The 18,304-nt window shown below is 35.9% G+C and overlaps 1 protein-coding gene across 1 annotated transcript in view; it reads right to left on the bottom strand.

Moving 5' to 3' along the window:
- The window catches only part of LOC133521834 (uncharacterized), a 72,310-nt gene extending 57,320 nt beyond the window's left edge, over nucleotides 1-14,990 (bottom strand). Inside the window, exon 1 of the mRNA XM_061856925.1 lies at nucleotides 14,585-14,990. The gene's annotated coding sequence lies outside the window, so the exon portion shown is untranslated. The remainder of the gene's footprint in view (nucleotides 1-14,584) is intronic.
- Nucleotides 14,991-18,304: the final 3,314 nt, after the last annotated feature.

Genomic DNA, 18,304 nt, shown 5'->3' with positions numbered 1-18,304 from the left:
TTTTATTTAGATTTTACACACATTTTACCACTTTGGAAGTGTATCTCGCGCAAACTATTCAGTTTAGAAAAAAATGATATTAGAAACCTAAATATCATTTTTAAAGACATATCCATAGATACCCCACACGTATGGGTTTGATGAAAAAAGATTTTTTGAGTTTCAGTTCTAAGTATGGGGAACCCCCAAAATTTATTGACTTTTTTCTATTTTTCTGTAAAAATCTTAATGCGGTTCATAGAATACATCTACTTACCAAGTTTGAAAAGTATAGCTCTTATAGTTTCGGAAAAAAGTGGCTGTGACATAAATGGACAGACAGACGGACATGACGAATCTATAAGGGTTTTTTGCCATTTGGCTACGGAACCCTAAAAAAAGGATTTTTCAATTAAACGCTATTTCAAGATTGTTTGCCTTTTTTACTAATGGTAAAAAAACAACTTTAAAGTTATTGACACTCCTTAGAATTATACTCGTTAGATTTATGTTTTATACTGAAGCTTTTTCTGTATCATGTGATAATTTCATATAAATAAATTTGTAATGCCAGAATTAATGCCTTGACACATTCACTGCTGAGCTAGTCAGATAACATAGGTTTCCCGGTATGTAGAGGAAATGCTTCGGAGAGGAAAAACGAGTGTCGTGATTAACGCTAAATGGGTTAAAGGGCCTAATGTCTCCTAAAGCCGCCAGGCGGGCGCAACTGTCGCGCACTCATCCAACAAGTTCATTCACACGGTCGCTAGAACCCGCATTCCTTGCAAGTATTAGCTTTCGCTATTTTATTTTCAGAAATAAAACAGGATAGCTTGTATTCCTGGCATTCCAGACAATGAACGTTACAAGATATACGTTGCCACAAACAAGAAAATGAAACTACTAAATGTGCAGTAAAAGGAAAATATGGGTGCATTCAACCTCCTCGAAAATGAGACGACATTTAACGTTAGAAATAATAATTTTTTGGCAAATAAATCTTTGTACAAGCTTTTATCGCTGACAGTTCCTATGGCCGTCTCCTTCATCGGATCAGCTCGATGGTACCATAATATTGCATTGTCACCCGATTTACGTATGTATGCAAATTTTCAGTTTAATCGGAAACTGGGAAGTGGGTCAAATTTATCATGCAAGACTTGACCTGTACATACATAGGTATATTGCAAAAACAGTGAAGTAAGCCTCAAACTTAAGGTAGATTGCCTGGTATTCCCGAAGTAAATAACCCTTTTTAGGGTTCCGTAGTCAACTAGGAACCCTTATAGTTTCGCCATGTCCGTCTGTCTGTCTGTCTGTCTGTCTGTCTGTCTGTCTGTCTGTCTGTCTGTCCGAGGCTTTGCTCCGTGGTCGTTAGTGCTAGAAAGCTGAAATTTGGCATGGATATATAAATCAATAAAGCCGACAAAGTCGTACAATAAAATCTAAAAATTTAATTTTTTTTAGGGTACCTCCCCTACACGTAAAGTGGGGGTGAAATTTTTTTTTTCGCTTCAACCCTAGAGTGTGGGGTATCCTATGAAAGGTCTTTCAAAACTAATAGGGGTTTTCAAGAAACATTTTTTGATAAAGGTAATATATTCGGAGATAATCGCTCCAAAAGAAAAAAAAAATCTGTCCCCCCCCCTCTAACTTTTGAACCATAGGCCAAAAAATATGAAAAAAAATCGTGGAAGTAGAGCTTAAGAAAGACATTAAATGAAAACTATAGCGGACATGATCAGTTTAGCTGTTTTTGAGTTATCGCAAAAAGTTTTCCCTTCATAGTAAAAAGACTTACTTTAATTAGGTACTGATTATGCAAATTTGCCTATTTGTTTAACTCGGGTGAAAGGTACCGTTTCATCCCTTGGTTAACAATTTACTATAAGCTTCATTTTAGCTTATTGTGACGGAAGAGTAACTACGGAACCCTACACTGAGCGTGGCCCGACATGCTCTTGGCCGGTTATTATGAATTGAAATAAAGCTGCGCTTAGAATAGACAATAATATGAAGGCTCTAAAACTGTCAAAACTTTTCGCTAAGGTTAAGTTACATTGGAGTAAATATGAAAAGTTAAGGTAGTAAGTAATTTGCTCAAATGTTGTGCCTGCACTATGCATTATAACTCTTATTTAGAATAGAATAGAATAGACCTTTTTTATTCGTAAACACACCAACAGTCAATAGAGATACATAAAAGAGAACATAGTGAGAATAAAGTGTCACGAAATGGCCTCATCTCAACATGTTGCTGGCGACTTCCAGCGCTGATCTTCCGATGAGACCATCATCATCAAGTGAGAATTAATCATGGAAGGTAATAGACAATTTATTTGAAACATCTAATCATCTTGTAATCATGTTATTAGCACTTCTGCTTGCATCCTAAGCAAATCTAGGTCCCAAAAATGTCGTAGACACTAGTTCTTTAACAAAGCGACTGTGGTATTCCGATCTACAAAAAAAAACTCTCAATGTTTCCTTGCTGAAAAACGTATGGTTAAAAATATATCAAGACTAATTAGTGAAAACAATCCTTACATTGTGGCTACAAAACATAACATCGACTTGACGGTTTTAGACATTGCACAATTTGCACATGCAAATTCTGCCCGTGCATAATGTTTACTAACTTGCCCTCAAAACACGAGACGATGGAAACAAAACATAGCACGCATACTGAGATATTAAACATGACACTGTACTGTACGGCAGTCAAAGCAAATAGGTACATATACTATAGAGTTGGCACATGCGCCCGTGGCAGAAAATACTCAATGCGACGAAATTAAAAACACGTTATAACAGTACTGTCACCATACAAAAAACAACCTACGTAATATGGTCAGGTTCATTGTTGCCCACCAAGCGACTTTTATGTTGCGTTTTGATTAAGGACAGAAATGAGAGTATGACATGAGCGCTTTCTATGCTACTCCTACTGAAAGTCACATAAGACCATCTCGTTCGATCATCGCCCACTCCACCCTTGTCGCCTTAATAGTAGGTATTGTTTATCTGGGGAGCTGTGCAACGGTGCAAGTATTTGTGTAAGTCAGAGAACCGACTAGAAGATTATCTGCATTGTCTGCTATTCTCTCTATCTCCAGAAGGATAATCTCCTTATTTCCTTCCCCTGAATGGGCTCCAAGGGATAACTATCGATTTTCGAATAATTTTCAATTAATATTTATTGTTAATAAACACGGTGTAATATGATACGTGGGAGATGAAAGCCCAGAACCTAACCCCTATGACAACCCAGGATAGTGTCCTGGCGCCGTTGTACGGAGAGGCCCGACCCCAGACAGAACTGGGACTAAGTGAAGGAAGAAGTAGATTCAGTATAAATAAACCTTTCGTATCAAAATGCAACAGCTAAGATAAATACCTACATAATTATAATTTACAAAATAATATTATGTCATATGTAAGACGTTCATTGTACAAAGTATCTAACTTTAGCATGCAAAAAGTGGTAGATGATTTAAAATTAAGTATTTGCATGAACAGTCGAGGTCGCTGTTTTAATCTAAGAAATGTTTAAATTATTAATTATTAATTTAGAAAGTCGGTACCTCCATTTATTCCATTAACCGGCAAGCTAATCTACTCGTCGTCGGATCTCTGACTATGTGTACGCGAACGTTTTTGAACTTAAGTTACGAACCCGCCTAACAAGCTCCGCGGGAAACGGCAGCTAAAGCTGCTTCACACTAATGTTTTAATGCCTTTGTTGTTTATTCTATTAACAGACAAGCTAAGGAACTCGTCGTCGGATCTCTGACTACGTGTACACGAACGTCTTTGAACGTTCGATGACCTAAGCTAAGAACCCGCCTAACAAGCTCTGCGAGAAACGGCAGCTAAAGCCCTGTACACAATGGCCTGTCAAGTAGAGAAGAAAAACCCTAGTTTTCGATTAAATAAATAAAAAAAAACAATAAAAAAGCCTTTTATTCTTAGCATAAATCAGTAACAAATTCATGATATTGTGAATAATTTAAACCCATTTATCCCATTTTATTTTTTATTCTGGTGTTGCAGGTGTCCATGGGCGGCGGTAATCGCTTACCATCAGGTGATCCGTCTGCTCGTTTGCCTCCTCTACCATAAAAAAAAAAAATTAGAACCTAATTTTACAGGTTTACGTTGTTCTTATGTGCATTAGACCCCTTCTAGGTGAAGGCCTCCTCCATCGACTTCCACTTATCTCTATCCTTCGCTATATGTAGCCAGTTTGGTCCAGCTGTTTTTTTAATATCCTCGTCCCATCTTGTATATGGTATACCCCAACGACGCTTGCCTTGCGGGCTACTCCACCTGGTGATTTCTGACGTCCATCTACCATCTTCGAGTCGCGCCCCGTGACCCGCCCATCGGAATTTAAATTTATTTGCGTAGCATAATGCATCTATGGTTTAAGTTATCTCGATAAAATACTCGATTAAATATCACAATCCAAATGTTAACTTTAATTTCGTTCGTGTACACGCACCTTTACGGACTTTACATGTAATTTTATTAGCAAAACACTGGTTTGGACCTCACCCATAAATAAGTAGGTATATTTAAATTAGCTATTATAACCAGAATTACTTTTTCTGTACGTTTTAAGCGACTTCTTTACATAAAATGGACAACATTATTGTGTTTGAATTTCTGTCTATCTGTTTATCTCAGTGCCTCAAAAAATTTGGTCAAAAACCACCATCATAATCTTTTTCATGTTGGTTGAAAAATATCTAACGTGAAACTACTAATATAAACTAGTCCAAAAGCTGCCAATTATGGTCCAAAATAAACTCGGATATTTTTATTTAGATGTGGCTATTGCTTAAATTATGACAATATATAGTTTTATTGCAAAATATGTTTATAGGTACCATCAGGTTCAAATTTGCATGGACAATTTATGAATGATTTCATACTCATAATCTTTATTGCATATATTATCACATTGTATCTAAACCTATTACATAGAATTGTATACAATATGACACTCTGTAGGGCGCAGCAAACAGTTTATTCAAGAGGAGATCGAGTTTTTTGTACAAGATATTATATAATTATTATTTATTTAATTCATAACTTGTCTAATCACTATTGAACCCTACTGTACATGGCAGAAAAAATCCAATAAAACTACTTAGTTACTATACAAAAACATATTCATAGCTTGGTTTACCTATTCGTTATTAGCTTCTAAGAAAACAAGAAATTGTATAATACATACTTTAATAACAAGTCACAGTTTTAATTAGCATCAAATGTATAATGTTAAGGAAATCCCCTCTTTGGCACTAACAGGACAAAATCAATTCATAAATTAAATACCTTCTTAGGTCTTAATTGACTAAGAAATACTTCTATTAATACTTATTAACATGTTATATGTTTTTCCTCTTAAGGTGCTGATAGACTTGAGCATCCACTCGAGCAGAACATCGAGTATTCGTAGATTTTAAGCAGATTCGGAGAATTCTTCGACAACGCTAGGACATTCTTCTGTTTCCGAGAATGCTAATTACAAGTGAATGCTCAAGTCAGCTAAATAAGCACCTGAAAAATTACAGTACCTACATTACTTGGATTCATTATTTATAAAATAAACGTAGTTACTCGTATTCTGATTGTAGTAACACGTTATGAAATGGATCTGGATATTATGGTCTGGATTTGATCTGTCAGTGTCCAAAGTGAAATTTCATCCGTCAGAAACGTCACATTTAACAGCGACAGTTTATATCCATAACAAGTACAATAAACTAGGTACGTACATTTTTTGGGACAAACACTTGACAACAAAAGCAATTTTAACTTCCTATTACAATAAACTATGCCAGGAAACCCCTTTCACCAAACAGCTGTTCGGCTAAAAAGTCTAAAAACCACCATCCACGTTTTTGTTTAAATTCGTAAACGGACCTGTAAAATCCCGTTTAAAAATAAACCGGTACCTTATTCACTTTCGCCTCTCGACTCAATGGAAAAGTACCAAGCCATGCCCGACCACATAAAACTAAAAGATACTAAATGCACTTTGTATAGTCAAGTATTTAAAGAAATGCATTTTGAACCATATGTCTGCGGTGTAGGGTTTTCTATTGCACGCATATCTTTGAACCATCGTGTCTTCTTTTCTTATGGCGCTACCTAAACGTATTAAACACCCTGAGTAGTTCTTAATGCTAGAGAATAAAGTATAATTTTGTTTGATTAAACAGCAAATGAAAGGGTCAAGTTTTTATGAGTTGAATGTCATTCATAAATGCCATTGTTATGTGACACAGGTACACGATTTAAAAGAAGCATGGCAGTTAATTTGAAATAACAGCTGTTTGAATACTTGACAGATGATTTCTCATATGGTTAGCTTGACAACAGTGAACGCTTACTTCGATTATGTTTACGCGGAATCATGATATGGAATAACGATGTGGGGTATTCGCACGAGCAACATTTTGGTTATGATTTGATAACTACACATGAAAATAATTATATGTATTATTTCATTTATCATTTCACAATGAGTAGGTACTCATCATATGTAACCCCCGTAGTTACCATAAATAAATAAATAAAACATGTTACTGGAAACTGCGAAGGAACAAGACATGAGTAAGCATCACAATTTTGCTAGCGGTTTTCCCTAACAGACAGAAACAGAAATTACTCCTATTAAATCGAGTTAGCAACGCGACATAATATGTGTAATACTTATATCCTCACATACATATAATATAATTTGTTATCAGCAGTAAAGAGTGATTTCCATGTCTCTGTCTATCGTTCAAATCCAAAAGGCATTAAAGCGCTAATTCTATGTGTACCTACTTGTTATCTTTTCACTTTAGATATAATAAGTGCATATACGAGTAATCAGTAAACAGTTTTACAACATAAGACTAGTTTAGTTGTTATTGTCATCAGAAGTGAAATCTAAAGCATCAGCAATATCTATCAAAAACTTATTCCATCAAAAAAAATAACAAAAGACATAACATTATTGTTATAATTTTATTAATTCTTTTATTATTTATTTAAACTTTATTGCACAATAAAAAATAAGCACATACAAATAAAATAAAATGGCGGATATGCTTCATGCCATAAGGCATTCTCTACCAGCCAACCATAGGGCAAAACAGAAATTCTCAGATCCAATGCTCAGTGAGCAAAATAATTCAGAAAACAGCAACTATACAAATTACAAATACGAAATAAAAATTATTTATTTGCCAGAAACCAAGCAAACAATTAAGCAAGCAATTGTTTATTAAAAGCAATTTTAATGAATATTGGGATTTGAAAGATGGGTGAATCAACAATTTTTTGTTGTTATTCTGGGTATAAGCTGGCTAAGGAGGCGAGAATAGTTAGCAGTTTAGAAGAACTCTTTTACCAATTTATGTCATCGTTCTTGGTAGATGGCCTATTATGGGAAGGGTGTTACTACAAAACGCATGATGGGTTTAATTTAATGCCATGCCAGGATTTAAGTAGTGACCCAGGCGAAACCATAACAAATAACCGGCCAAAAGCATGTCGGGCCACGCTCAGTGTAGGGTTCCGTAGTTACTCTTCCGTCACAATAAGCTAAACTGGAGCTTAATGTATAGTATATTGTTAACCAAGGGATGAAACGGTACCTTTCACCCGAGTTAAACAAATAGGCAAATTTGCATAATCAGTACCTAATTAAAGTAAGTCTTTTTACTATGAAGGGAAAACTTTTTGCGATAACTCAAAAACAGCTAAACTGATCATGTCCGCTATAGTTTTCATTTAATTTCTTTCTTAAGCTCTACTTCCACGATTTTTGTCATATTTTTTGGACCTATGGTTTAAAAGTTAGAGGGGGGGGGGACACATTTTTTTTTTCTTCCGGAGCGATTATCTCCGAATATATTCACTTTATCAAAAAATGTTTCTTGAAAAGTAAAACAAAAATGTGTGTGTGCGTAAGTGCATTACTTTTTTTAGAATACTTTGTAACTAAGTACCCGTGAGTGTCTGTGAGTGTGGCTTTTTGTTTTAATCTTGTTGTCATAATATAAGTTTAAAGCTGTTGGTTCTCTTTAACATAAATAAATACATAATTGGTAGGTATTGTAACAATACATACTATTAATTTTTAAATTAAAGAAAAAAAAATATTCACCGCTTTGGGCAAGACTCCAAACTTGGACCCATCAAAGTGTGACCAAAACTCAGAATGATGTCAACTGTAGGGTCAAGGCGGCAACAGTGGCTTAGTCACCCAAATATCGCCTCATTCACACAATGTTTTAAATACTTCAATTATGTTTAACAGAAAACAAAACGTTTTTCCACTTCCAAATATTTTCCATTCTCCATGATATTTAGTATGTTACTCCACACGTAGGAAAAATAATTATGTTTTAACTATTCCAACAATCAAAACTGCATTTGCTAGGAGCACTGGCTAGGAGGCAATACGCTTCACAATCTGATTACCTATATAACTTAATTAATAAACATATAGATATTTATCCCTCTTCCAATGTCGAGTGCAAAAATAAAGTAATAAATCACACACACATAATATTCTAAAGCGATCGACATCAAAATCGAAGTCTATTTGTTAAGATTTCTCCCGAAATGATATTTCAGGAATAGAAAACGTACCGTGATTTCATTTCATTGTACTCCCATACAAATTGTGAGTTAACCGTACCTATAGTTTTGAAAGACCTTTCCAACGATACCCCACACTCTAGGGTTGAAGCGAAAAAAAAAATTCACCCCCACTTTACGTGTAGGGGAGGTACCCTAAAAAAAATTAAATTTTTAGATTTTATTGTACGACTTTGTCGGCTTTATTGATTTATATATCCATGCCAAATTTCAGCTTTCTAGCACTAACGACCACGGAGCAAAGCCTCGGACAGACAGACAGACAGACAGACAGACAGACAGACAGACAGACGGACATGGCGAAACTATAAGGGTTCCGTTTTATGCCATTTGGCTACGGAACCCTAAAAAGTGACAAGAAAAAATTGATTCAACCATATAACCAGATTGAAAATAATATATTTAATTCAAAATAAATAGTAATTAATAGATACAGAAACTAAAAAAAGAATGACTTATATAATAAATTACAAATAAATAAAAACTAACTTAAAACTAACAAAAAAAGTCCCCCAAGTCTGTTCCCTGCGGAAGGGTGCCCATAATGCTGGCTACATTCCCCCGTTGAATCGCAATGCCGATTCTTTGGCCAAGGAATGAGCCAGCCCTAGGGTCTCGAGTGGTGTCGAGGAGCATCTTTTTTATTTCATTAAATAACCTATGGGCATCCTGACACCAAGGTCCCAAAGCCTCAACTGCAAACGCCGCAAATATGTGGTTGCTTGATAGACCCATATTTGCGGCGCTTTAGAGCTTCAGCTGCTGCCGCCGCACCGCCAGGCCGTGATGAAGTAGAGGCCAAATGGGACGGCGCCAGAGTATCCACACAAGTGGCATCCCAAATGAGCGGCCGTCCCATCCGCCAGGGAATAAGGGTCATTCCGTCGGGCCTCTTTCCGTCGTCGCGGACAAGACCGGGTCCAGATTGATAACCAGATTAAGAGATTGATTGATAACCAGATAGACTTGGCGCCTTTGTTTTTAGTTTAACGATAAATCAAATACTAACACAGATATAGGATAATTATTTATTTATTTAACGTATGGCGGTTACACACTGGTTAAAAAAAATAGTACAGTAAGTATTCAAAATGTACAATTATACAGATATAAACTGGCATTCTTCGTTAGGTTTTTGAAATCTTCGGCAGGATATAGGATAATAAATTCCACTCATTAAGTTCAAGGATAAAAGAAACGTTTTTTGTAAGTCTCGCTCGTTTTCTTGTTGTTAATGTTGTTATAGGTATAGTTGGCTTTTAATGGCTCCAGCCGACCGTTTCAATAAAAAATAAAATGTCTTATGAATAAAATATTACCTACAGTACCTATTAAAATATACTTGTAACTAAGTCGGCGTCGCGTCGCATTGTTCGAATATCAATGCAATTAAATATTATCTAATCAATTTCGTACATACCTACTTATTTCGAATTTCCATTACAGCTCTTTATGGATAATATAAATGATCAGTACGGGTATGATGGTCGTTCGTGTCTATGTGACAGTGTGATAAAACATACCTGTCGCTTTGTTTCCCGCGGTGTTAACAAGTGACAGTTATTTTATCACGTGGTGGATAAAACCATCTATAATACGCCTGCTGGATGTATGTATTATACAAACTACTAGGTGTTTCAGATACTAATACTACGAGTATTCATGATCTTTAAGACATTAAGTCCTCAAGTCCCATCAAGTGAAGAGCAATTAAAAAATTTCGCTCTTTATAGAAATCTCCATTCAATGTGGCTCATTTTTATTGTCCCCAGTGTATAAAGGTAATATAATATAATAATGTGCGTTATACTTGGCGCAAAACTAAGTGGCGAGTCAGGTCATAATGCCATCTCTTTCACTCTTGGATGGTCTTAACAAGGGTAAAGGAGATAGCATTATGATCTCAGTGGCCAGTTAGTTTTGCGACAAGTATAGTGACCCTGGCACGTGGCTATGTTTGTTCACGTTTTAGTAAATTGTTATTGTTGACTTTATCTATTATCAATCGTTTGACACATTATTATGTAAACTTTAACGTTGTACTACAACGTGATCTAATGTTTACTGGCAGCGTTGGATCCTACTACATCCTACTAATTTTCAATGAATAATACTTTAATTTCTGTAATTTCTGCCCAGAAATCACGTAATCAGAAGATGTATGTCCTTAATTGAGAACATTAGGCGGAATCCCTAAGTTCCTTTACAAAACGCGGTTTATCTATTTAGTATAAATTTTATTTTGACACTTGGAGAGACTTTACACCTCCAAATTTTATTAGTATTAGTACTCTGACATTGGGGACCTTTTACATCTCCAGATTTAATGTGTTTTAACCATAGAGACTATACATCTCTATTGTATTGTATTAATTATTTATTTTAAGATTATTATAATGTAATGTTTGCACAGGTATTGGCTGTTGTATTTATAAATGTTGTTATGTATTTTTCATGTCACTATATGATGTTACTATAAATGTTGTATTGACTTGTAAAAGAGCCCTTGAGGCCTACTTGCAGAATAAATTTTTGAATTTTGAATTTTGAAATGATTCGACTGGAAGAGGATAAATAAATAAATAAATAAATTAAATATAAATAAATTATAATAGTACATTACGATACAAGTGCGAAAAATAGGAAATTCGAAACGAGTGGCGATAAATTAAAACACGACCGAAGGGAGTGTTTTAAATCGACACGAGTTGCGAATTACCTATTCGCACATGTATCGTACAACGTTTTACAGTACATATGGCCCTTTAAATGTTCGACACAGTAACATAATATGCTACTTCTCGCACTAGTGCAATAAAGTAGCCCCATATGTACTGTAAATAAATTTAATGGTGTCCTCTTTCAACAGCTGTGAAATTTTGCACACATGTAGGTTATAATCTGGAATCCTTTTGATTATAAACGTAGGATACTTTTTATCCCATAATATCACCTGTGCCTGTGCTGTGTGTGTGCTTTGCAATTTAGCAATTTCTAGTGACTCGGGTCGCTGGTATCATAACCTGTGACGGTGGCTGCACTGACTAAATACGCCGTAGATCTGGCATGGCCAAGAGTGCTATGGGGAACTTCGACAAGATCTGAAGGAACAGAAGCATTCGTCGTTCAACAAAGGTGTGCTTGACTTGATCTCTGGTCTTCTCGATCTTTGTTTACGGTGCTGAGACATGGGGCTTGAAAAGTCGCGACTGGGCAAAAATCGACGCATTTGAGATGTAGTGTTGGCGAAGACTCCTACGCATACCCTGGATGGCTTTGAGAACTAATAAGTCCATAGAGGAGCTGGAAATCACCACACGGCTCTCTACAATATGTCAAGAACGCGCACTCAGCTTTTTTGGTCATATCATACGGTCTAAAAAGCATGACCTAGAAGGGCAGATTATCTTGGGTCAAATGGATAGCAAGCGTGCTCAAGGAAGAGCACCCACGAGATGGTCTGATGCTGTGAAGAGAGTGGTTGGCAGCAACATGCAATGCGTGTCCCATATGGCTCATCGAAATTTCGTTACATGCCTCTTTATCGCTCGCATATGCCACACATTCGACAGTGTTGTCAGAGTGTCCCAAAACGGACGGGAAAAATATGGGACGGATACTTAAATACGGTGACAGTCCCGTATATACGGGACGTAATACGTCCCATACGTGCCATAATGGCAACCCTACGTACGAGTATAAGTACTTTTACTTAGTATTTATAGAGTGATGGTGAAAGTATAATGCCACCACCTGGAAATAGATACTCTATTGTAAGCAAATTACCTATAATCTGTGTCATACCGGTTGCTAAAAAAGAATGAAAATTAACCAGCAGCCGGTTTTGCGTACTAAGTTAGACCAAGCAAATTATGTTATTTTAAATGAAGTTATGACGTTTACATAACACTAACAAAGTCTAGGCTAGCAAAAGCAACAATAACCACGAAAATAAGGACCTAAAATTTTTTTCAAAATGCGTAAATTGGCATAAAGGACTTAAGCGCCGATAATCTATGGCGCTTAAGCCATAGTGAGTTCACTGTAATAACGACTCGATGAACTAAGTATTTTCGAAGCTTATCGCGAGGTCTACAGCTCTGAGAGTGAGAGTCACTAGTTTACTAAGTTCTGTCTGCGACTAGAAATCTTTCATGAATTAAAATAGGTACAGTCGAGTCCATAAATATGTAATAGGGAATGCAATCCCGATCCCGCGGGATCCCGATCTCGCGAGATCCCGTGTAAATTTTCGGGATCAATCCCGACGCATAATATGACGGGATCCCGTTTGGGATTGACGGGATTGGGCGGCAGTCGTCAGCGATGATACACACGTATTATATCGTAAAGAACCGAACTAAGCAGAGATTAATACGGCAGTATTAAACGAAGATGACTTGGCTCTTTCAATTATTGCAGAAGATTTGAATTTACGTGCTACTGCTGTACAAACTAATATTTCACTTAAAGAGGAATTAGAACAAACTCTGCGAGTATCTAAAAGTCCCTTTACACGTGTATCCACGAGCTTAGACAGATTAGAGTCTGTCATACATAAAAAAGGAAATGGATTTATTTGAGTGTGGAGGAACAAGGGGGAGATTTTTGCAGTTTGCATATAATTGCTTCGACACGCTGTTGCCAACCAGTGTTGAGTCGGAGAGGGCATTCTCAGCAGCTGAGTACATTGCAGATGCCATTTAGCAGATAACACTCTTAATACCCTTTGCTTTTTAAGAAGTCACTTTCAAAATCACTAGTAATACTCTCTAATTCCTTGTTATTTGATTCTTATTACAGTTATACTTATTGTTTTGATTACCTTTGTTAATTTCCAAGGATAACTGATGATGATTTGGTTAATAATATTAAAGAATAAAGGTTTTTGTTTTCTGTCTATTAATACGTTATTTTAATTAACGTCACCATCACAAACATGCCGTTATTATCGTTTTAATTCATTCGAATTTTACTTTTTTTTTAATCTACTCGGGATCCCGAAAATTCCGGGATCCCGAGGGATTGATATTTCCAATCCCGCGGGATCTCGAATTTGCAATCCCGAGTCGGGATTGCATTCACTAATATGTAAACATGTGATAAAATGTATACATATTTATGGACTCGACTGTACCTATTTAAATTTTATTATCGGCGCTTAAGTCCTTTATGCCAATTTTCGCATTTTGAAAAATTTCTAAATATTTAAGAAGACAATTTTTTATTTAATCATAGATTCTGATCACTAAAATTTCACGACAAACAATTAAGAATTGCGACATCCGGACATACGAAAGCAAAATGCTCGAGTTAAAACGAAGAACTTCGCTAACGTTCAATAAATAAAACAATAAGTAAATTAATTTCAGTTTATAATATTGAAAACTCACGAACGTCGGTAACTGAATGATCAATTAAAAGGAAACAACTTTACAAGCAAGTGCAATTTTCCTGGTAATTACCAACGAGATAAGAACAGAATAGTTGTGTGTCATTCGCAATGGCACTTACGTGGCTTCGATCCTCTCGCAATTCCATTAACTATAAGTATTTATACTATTTATAGATCCGTTTTACTTTAAATATAGAACGTGACTGGATGTCTGGAAGCTGACGCATTTTAACGATAAGTCTGAATAGTTTTTTTTATTACATTTACTGTTTTCCAAACTAAAAAGTTTCTATAAGTTAAGACTTTGTTATTATCTTTATACACTTTGTTACAATCGTAATTCATAGTCAATTGTAACTTATTTGTAACGAAGGATAACCCGTGTAAACATAAAAATAAATTGTACCTAAACTTTGACTCCCATTGAACGTAGATTACGCTTATCAGCGTCATAACAAACATATCAATACATTACTAACTTCACTACGGTTACAACAAAGAGCTTCATTCATAAACCATTTATAAAAGTAAGTTACGTACCTTTAGATCGGGTTCGCGACACTGGTACAGTTCACACACAACACAGAACTCACAAACACGTGCGTTGTCGAAGGCAATCGGTACACATCTGTTCGTGTTCATGAACCTCGAGCGGCGCGGTCGCGCCTCGCACCGCCTCGCCGCATTTTCAACACAATTTCACTATTTATCCCACTTGAAAACTTAAATAAACCTACATTAAAATGAAAATGAATACACGTTCGCTCCTCTGGGAGACGGGGCCACGAATGCTGTTATCACTTAAAGATAAAGCTTGTTTACTTGACAGTATTACTTGAATACCTAATTGTAGTTGTAAAACTTTATTGCAGTGGAATTTTACATGTTTTAATTATAACATTGTGAAAAGCGTTTGAACGTTGCGAGAATTTCGGGAGAACTGCTGAAAATCTTTAGGTTTATTTGTGACTTTGACAGTTAGCCAGGGTAATATCGCCCGAGGTTGTATAGCTGACTCCGAGGTCATTTGGTAAGATAAATTTAACTGTTTCGAGGAGGGTTCCGTCAATGAATCAGTTTTACTTATCGATGATGTCCGGATGTTCTCCTCTACATTCAATAAATTCGCGTGCAATTTTGTGAGTAGGTTTAGTGATTAAATGTTTTATTTGTCGGTTTAGTTTTAGTTTTTTTTTATACGTGAGCCATACATTATACCAGCAGCCTAAAAGGCTTTCTATCCATTGTATTTTGAATCGTTCTTTCGACAAATCAACATTTTCATAAGTCGTGATAGGTTTTAGTTTGAGGCCGAATAAGAAAAGGTAATAGAATTGAGAGAAAAATAATTCAAACGAAATAACGCATGGAAATTAGTGCATTCTTGTTAATATCAAATATCAAACATTTATTCAGCAAATAGGCCACAGGGGCACTTTTACATGTCCATTTTTACAAACAATAAATTAAAAAAAAAAAAAACAATTACAAATATCGAATCTATGAAATAATAAATACTTTATTAGAGATGTATACTGTCTCTAAATGTCAAATTACACAAAAAAAACTATGATAAAAAAATAAAACCATAAAATACTAAAATTCTTTAGAGATGTATAAGTCTCTAAGTGTCAGAGATAAAATATAAAAATATATATTAAATTATCCTTAGAGATGTCACAAGACTACATGAATGATGAAACACCGTGGGATTAAGTGTGATTGTAAAGAATGAATTATTTATTGTTATGTTATTAATGATGAAATTGATAATTCAATGTATATATATACCGTATTTTTTGACATTTAGATTTTATTCTAGAAAGGTTCTAGACTAGTATTTTTATACAATTTTGATGTTTGACGATCTTTTTGTGAAATTCTTATTATTAAGTTTACCATATCTATAATAGTTCAATGTTTTTTTTAGAACAATAATAACTGCATCAATAAATTGCTCTGATATTTAGATTAAGATGATATTTGTAAAATTTGACGATTTAAAAGTGCTTGTTGCTAGGCCTATTTGAATAAAGAATATTTTGACTTTGACTTTGACTCTGATGTAGAGGGTCGCCAAGGCTTGAATTCTTATATAAATAATTAAAAGACAAAAAAAATATTGTTACACAGCGGCTTACGTGAGTGATTACTCGCGAATGCGACGCGGCGCGGCGCGGCGGCCCAACGGCATTCGGAGATCGCCCACATAGGACACTTCCATAGGTATCAAAGGATTGAATTCACCCGCGCCGCGCCGCTTCGCGTTTGCGAGTTATTCGCTTACGTAAGACACTGTCTTAAATTTTAATATGTTTAGAAAAAAAAATTCTAAAGGTTGCCAAGGATGGCTATATGCCCATGAAAGAGCATTTTCTCGCCAGAAAGGCGAGCATGAAAGAGTTAAAAGAATAGAAGCTACCGGATAGTGATAGTATCGGTATATAAATAGGGGATACCGAGGGGTTTTGAAAAAAAAGGTGAGTTGAAAGTGTTGTCAATTTTTCAGATAGTAAAGTGAGTTTTCACGAAACAAATTAATAGTGTAGGTATATACATAGTATAGTTTGTTAAAATTTTGACAAATTTAATTGTTACTCTATGTTTCTTTGACGTTCAAATTAAGAATACTTCTTCCTTGTCGTATCATCATGGCTGAGAGACGCGGTCTCCAAGCCGCTCTATCTTGGGCCCAGTGCATGCTTGCTTGAAATGTGGTTTTTGTCTCTGACGTTATTCTGTCCGCACAACGCATGGCCATACGTGGACATGCGGCCAGTCATTATGAGCTTTTCCAGACTATCTAGACCTGACCTTCTCAGATGGCCGAAGAAACCAAGTACACGTTGGGTGCAAACAGTGGAGAGCCTCGTTTTAATGTTAAGTTCGTCGAGAATAGATGCCATTGTACGGCGTTCAGTCCGAAGCATTCTCCGCCAGCACCACATCTCGAACGCATTTATCCTACGACGGGTTTCGATTCGATTTTAATAGTCCAGCCCGCGTAGCCAACGTGCATATCGTTCACACTCCGTGGCGAACGAAACGCAACGGTCACAGTCGCGCTAATATGGAAGAGTGATAAAGAGAGATGACTACGCTACGCTACGGAGCGTGAACGATTGTAACGTTGGCTACGCGGCCAGAAGGCCTACCGCGAACCACGTTCGACGTATTGCCTCCCGGTCACACTTCCGTACAAATTTACAAGTGTGACAGAGAGGCAACACGTCGAACGTGGTTCGCGGTAGGCCGTCAGGTTTCGGACGCGTACAGAAAGATCGAGAAAACAAGGGTCCATTTGATCTTTGTTTTACGGTTTTTGCTTCTGTTCTCCCATATTTTCTCCAGTCGTCGAGTCGTGATTATTTTATTTTCATTGAAAGATAACCCTTTAAATTGCATGTTATTTTTCTTATACACCGTGTTTTTATTGAATTCCGTTAACTTAGATGCATGAGTAAGTACGTTTAAGGAAACTAAATGGCCTAGGTAATTTTCAAAAAAAAAATTTTTTTTTGTTTATAGAATTTTTTATACAAAGTAAGTGTTTCATATAGCGTTGTTGTAACACGGGCATTTCATTTAACTCAACCAATCATATAACAATGACATTTCAAACATCGATCGTCCGAGATAGTACTTACGTTCAGTAGCAAATGTATGAACTCTTACTAAACACTAATCAATATGTAAACAGGCCCTAAGGCAAAAATAAAAATAAATTATTGATTATCTCCGAAATGGAGTTAATTAGAATACCGGTGTCTTTGAGAAAGTTACTTCATTTAAGCTCAGGAATGCACCCTTGTAATTAAAAACACGATGTATACAGCCTTTGTTATTCAAAATCAATTACCTACTGTTCCAAATCCCCTCGGTCCTTATTTCAACTTACCTCGGTATGTGGGGGGGATGAAACATATGCGACAATCAATAATGATCACGTTTAAGTCACACAGCTCAAATCAAATTAAGTATTTTTCTTTTCTAATGCTCTGAATGTGGGTATTTGTTTTTCTAAAAAGTGTGTAGAATATAATACGTTTGTGCTCTAGAGCACTGTACTTTATAAGTCCGTTTTTTTTTGCTTTTTTACGACAAGCAATTAAAATCTTAGTTTTAAATGTATTTTTTGTACAATTTCCATTCTGATAATTAACTTTTCATTCCATAAATAACGATATTTTTACCTAAATTGATACTCGACATTCTCGACACGTTTTTTCCCAGAACGTGCAAGTTGTGGAATGAGCTACC

The sequence above is a fragment of the Cydia pomonella genome, chromosome 10 (assembly GCF_033807575.1).
Source record: "Cydia pomonella isolate Wapato2018A chromosome 10, ilCydPomo1, whole genome shotgun sequence".
Lineage (NCBI taxonomy): Eukaryota > Metazoa > Arthropoda > Insecta > Lepidoptera > Tortricidae > Cydia > Cydia pomonella.
The sequence above is the reverse complement of the archived record's forward strand: the minus strand, read 5'-3'. Positions and strand labels throughout refer to the sequence as shown.